The following is a 5,803-nucleotide window of genomic DNA, read 5'->3' as shown; positions in this document are numbered from 1 at the left end:
AAGGGGAGCAAGCCCCAAAGGGACAGCTCAAAGTTGGGCAAAAGAAGGACCACCAGGCTGAAAAGGAGCAAAGCCCAAAGAAACAAACCCAAGATCAGCAAACGAATGTCCAGCAGGCCCAGGAGGAAAAATCCCCAAAGGGACAATCCCAAAATGTTCAAGTCAAAGGACAGCAAGCTCAAGTGAAGAAAGCTCCAAATCAGCTATATCAAGATCAGGAATCCCAAATCCATCAACATCAAGACTGGCGACCCCCCAAAAAGAAACTTTCAGAATGTTCAACCCAAGACTGGCAATCTTTCGGCCCACAGCAATCTCAGGAATGGGGAACTCAAAGTCAGAGAAACAAAGATTGGAAAGCACAAGAATGGCAATTTGAAATGCAACATTCTCTAAACTGGGAACCCCAATCCTGGAAAACCCAAGACCTAGTAGAGAAAGAAGCCCTAATGCAGAAAGCTCTAGGCCAGAAAGTCCAAACCCAGCATGCCACAGCCCAGCGTAATTTAGATTGGCAATTACAAGACACTCTATTTAAAGACAGTCAGTGTCAAGACAAAGACCAAAAAGACTTTCAATTTACAGTTATGCAAAAAAAAGACATGCAAGTAGACTGTATCCAAAGAGGAGACATCACACCAGAGGATGTGAGAAGCATAGGCGAAACTCCAAGGGACCCACAATCAGAAGACATGAGGCCAGATTTGCAGTCTTCTTCTGGACAAAGCTCAGTGCAAGACACATGTGTAGCCTCTTTATCCAACATAGATTCAGAACAAGACGTGCAACAAAACACTTCAGTTTCCTCAACTTCATACAGAGAAGATCTGAATTTAACTTCTAATTCATGTTACCCAAAAGATCAACAATCTGAAGACTCTGACTAACATGTGGAATCTACCCAAATACCACACTGTCCCCAATAATGGAACCAAATTAGGGAAAAACATAGTGTCCTCCCACCTGTGTTCTAAACTGTGATTGCTACCTAATTCACTCACCAAAACATGAAGGGCATACAGAACACTAAAAGAATTTGTCCCCGATTGAAATAAAATAACAACAAACCAAATGTTAACACTGTAGCACTTTCTGGTGGTGAAGGAATAATTCACGTGTAAACTCGTCATCAAAGTGAGTGTTTCAATTTATAATCACCAACTCATTTTATAACTTAATATTCAATGGAGCTACTTTTCTATGGTGCTAATATTTTTTGCCTCATCCTTTATGTATAACAGGAGTTCAGAAAGTCAACTGTGGAGAAGTCTATGCAGGCTCTCTAAGGGCTCATGAACCAAGTGAGTCAGCAAGGAGCAAAAATCGGCCCCACCACTCTCCTGTTTTGCTGTTTTCAATCCTCCCTTTTACTGTCTCTCCCCAAGTCTATGTTGAGGTTATACATACCAACTTTGTTTAACTACCAATGAGGCAGAATGTGGCAATGAGTACAGAATGTGATGGATGGTTGGGGGAGAACAAAACATACCTATAGATAGGAAAGTAGGAGTCAGGGAAGGGCAGAGATGCAGATGTCATATGGAAAGTATAACAAACTGTGATGTGTTGAGTGAAGCTTCAGTCTCTCTGTGTATGCCTGCACACACTGCTTCTAATTTCTCAACCCTATGACATATAATTTCATCCTCTGTGGTCAAAGAAAATTGTGTTATCAAAAGCTGTCAGTGACCCTCCATCTTCTAAGCTAATCGTGTTTTTTCAATCCTCTTTTTCTTTGCTCTCTTTAACACATTTGGAGTTGTTAACCATCCTTTCTTTCTGCAATTTTCATCCTGCCCATTGGCTTCTGTTTTGTTTTTTTGATGTTGTTGTTTTTTTTTTATTTGAGACAGAGTCTCACTCTGGCACCTGGGCTAGAGTGCTGTGGCATCAGCCTAGCTCACAGCAACCTCAAACTCCTGGGCCCAAGAGATCCTCCTGCCTCAGCCTCCCGAGTAGCTGGGACTACAGGCGTGCACCACCACATCTGGCTAATTATTACTATTTTTAGTAGAGATGGGGTCTCACTCTTGCTCAGGCTGATCTCGAACTCCTGAGCTCAAGCGATCCTCCTGCCTTGGCCTCCCAGAGTGCTAAGAGTATAGGCGTGAGCCACCGCACCCAGCCTGGCTTCTGTGTTTAATAGGTATTTCTAGAGATCTCTCCCCAACTTCCTTCATTTTTTGAAACCACAACGCACAACTGCAGTTCTCACCTTCTTGTGAATAATTCAGATTGTGTCATATGTTTGTCTTCCTTAGAATACAGCATAAAAGCTTGCTTCTAGCAGGCATTAAATAAATTATTATTTTTTTTAATTTCAGGGTATTATGAGGGTACAAACATTATGGTTACACTTTATATCTTTGCCTCATCCAAGTGAGGGTTAAAGGCATGCCCTTCCCCCCTACAATGCTCCCTGTGTCCTTTAGTTGCGGGTTTACCCCCCCATCTCCCTAATCTCCGGAGAGTATTTCTGCCATGTAAGCACCCTAGTGTTGATCAATTAGTACCAATTTGATGGCGAGTACAAGTGGAGCCCATTCTTCCGCTCTTGTGGAGCCTCACTTTGGATAATGGGCTTAAGTTTAATCCAGGAAAGTATAAGAGGTTCTAGATCACTGTCCTTTCTTATGATTGCACATTATTCCATTGTATACGTATACCAAATTTTAATAATCCACTCATGGATTGACGGGCACTTGGGTGGTTTCCACATCCTTGCAATAGTGAATTGTGCTGCCATAAACATTCGGGTACAGATGTCTTTATTATAGAATGTCTTTTGCACTTTTGGGTAGATGCCTAATAGTGCTATTGCTGGATCGAATGGTATTTCTATTTTCAGCTCTTTGAGGTATCTCCAAATTCTTTTCCACAGAGGTTGCACTAATTTGCAGTCCCACCAGCAGTGTAAGAGCGTTCCTGTCTCTCCACATCCTCACCAGCATTTGTTGTTTTGGGATTTTAAATAAATTATTTTTAAAAGCATAAATGGGAGCCTGGACTCTCCACCTGGAGGTGCGTGGAGAGGTTATAAACAGCAGACTAAAGAGGTACAGAACTAGAGAACTAGCTATGTGCCCCTTGCTGCCATTGTCTTTGCAGTAAGGATTAGCATTCTCAGTTTCCCATGATTGACCAAGGTAAGGTCCCTACCTGAGTTGGCCTCTAGCTCCTGAATGACCACCACCTTGTATTCAACTTATTCTGAAGAATACTAACAATTCCCACGTTTTGCTTCAGCTGGATCAGCATGTGTTTCTAAGGTGCTTGTATGACGGGTTTAACTTTCAGTCCACAAACTCAGGTGTTCAGGAAATATGCATTTATAATTTTTAATCAAATTCTCTTTTTGAGAATCCAACCCATGCAATCATTCTTGCCCAGTCAGCACCATACCTACTCAACACACACATACATACAAATTTATGCACACACACACACACACACACACACACACACACACACACACGGATCCTGGGGTCTTAAAGAGTGCCAAGTCGTTGGAGAGGCAATTCTGTCATCAGTGACTAGCCCACACCAGTTACTACTGCAAAACTCATTGTCCCAGTTCCAATAGACCCTATGTGTCCTGTGAACTTGTTGCTTCCATAGTACATTTGGAACACAGGAATTTTTATAAAATTGCAAGAATACTATCAGGGGTTGGCGACTAGATGTTGTGCCTCTTTTTCAGTTGTAAGAGTGGCCAGATGCACCAACTTATCCTTCACATTAGAAGGAACATCTCAATATTCCCCACACCACTGGAACCCTAGAAATTTCACTGAGGTAGAAGACCCTGGAATTTTTATCAGATTTATTTCCTATACTGTGGCATGCAAATGTCTTACCAATAAGTCTAAAGTAGTTACTACTTGCTCGCTAGGTCCAATCAGCATAATGTCATCAGTGTGATATCTCGTGGAAGGGAAGGGTAATCAAGATCCCTGTGAACTAAACTATGACATAGAACTAGAAAGTTTATATACACCTAAGGTAGGACAATGAATGTGTATTACTGGCCTTGTCATCTGAAAATACACTATTTCTGGTGGTCTTTAATAACGGGTATCGAGAAAAGCATTTATCAGATCGATAGCTACCTACTAGGTCCTAGGGGATGTGTTGATTTGCTTGAGCAAGAAAACCACATCTGATACAGCAGGTGCAATTGAAGTCACCACCTGGTTAGTCTTATGATAATTCACTGTCATCCTCCAAGATCCATCTGTCTTCTTCACAAGTCAAACACACAAGTTGAATGGGGAAGTGGTGGGAATCACCACCCCTACATTGTTTAAGTTACGGAAGGTGTCACTAATCTTTGCAATCTCTCCAAGAATGTGGTAATGCTTTCGGTTTACTATTTTTCTAGGCAGATGCAGGACTAGTGGCTTCCAATTGGCCTTTCCCACCACAATAGCCCCCCCGCCACCAGTTAGGGAAATAATATGAGGATTATGCCAGTTGCTAATCATATCCATTCAAGTTATGCATTCTGGAACTTGGGAAGCAACCGCAGGATGGGGTTGGGGACCCAATGGGCCCGCTGCAAGATGGACCTGAGTTAAAACTCCATTGATCACCAGACTTCCACAGCCCTTACTCTGATGGGTGGGCCACAGTGATGTATTGGGTCTGCTGGAATTAGTATCAGCTCAGAAACAGTGTCCAGTACTCCCTAAAAGATCTGATTATCTCCTTTTCCTCAGTGCACAGTACCTCCCCCAGAATCCAAGTATGGAGTTGCTGGCCAGAGACATAGGTTTTACGCATCAGTAGAGGAAGCTTGAGAGCCTCAAGGTAAAGCTTTGAAGCATCAAACTGAGTCCATGGAATCTAAATCTAAACCACTGGATCATAAGTTTGACTCAGCAATATTACTAGCTGGGATACTTTGGGAAAGTTTCATAAAATCGCTGTGCCTCAAGTTTCCTCATTTATAAAAGATGAATGGGACTAGTGCATAGCACAGGGTTGTTGTGAAGATTGAATAATTTATGCATGGACATTGTTTAGAAGAACATCTGGCACAGAGTAGGTGCTCAATTTTTTTCCATAATGAAACTTCTGTAAACTGATTCTCTTACTAGAAGTTATTACTTCTCATGCCACAATTTTTATCTAGTTTGTGCCAACAAAGTGGCTCTCTCTTTATTCCAAATTATACAAATTATCTTCCTGCTATAGACTGAACTGTTCCCCTCCCCCAAGTTCATATGTTAAATTAAAGCTCTAACTCCCAATGTGTTGATATTTGGAGATGAGGCCTTTGAAAGTATTAGGTTTAGATCAGGATGTGAGGGTGGGGCCCTCATGATAAGATTAATGTCCTCATAAAACAAGACACCAGGGAGCTCACTCTCTCTCCCCCTTTTCTGCCTTCCCTTAAGATAAAAAAGAGCCTAAAGTTCATACTAACTGAAAATGGTTCTTTAAAAACACTAGTCTGCCATCTTCTTGGTTTGTTGGCTCTCTGAATAAAAGTCCTTTCCCCAACACCTCGCTTCTTGACTTACTAGCTGTCCTGCAGCAAGTGGTATAGGCTTGACCTTGGTTACAACATTATTATTTATAATTTAAAGAGCAAGACAAAACTAAAGGATTTGGGGACTCCTAAGCAAGTGACATCTGGTCACACTAGTTGACTGCTAATGTTGTGCTCTCCAGAGATATGGATATTGGGGTCACACTAGTTGACTGCTAATGTTGTGCTCTCCAGAGATATGGATATTTTATAATAAAAGAGGGACTTTTGCAACGGAGAGAAAGATGAGAAACTTAACAACAAAGAACA

The sequence above is a fragment of the Propithecus coquereli genome, unplaced genomic scaffold (assembly GCF_000956105.1).
Source record: "Propithecus coquereli isolate 6110/MARCELLA unplaced genomic scaffold, Pcoq_1.0 Scaffold202, whole genome shotgun sequence".
Lineage (NCBI taxonomy): Eukaryota > Metazoa > Chordata > Mammalia > Primates > Indriidae > Propithecus > Propithecus coquereli.
This window is presented reverse-complemented; position numbering follows the sequence as displayed.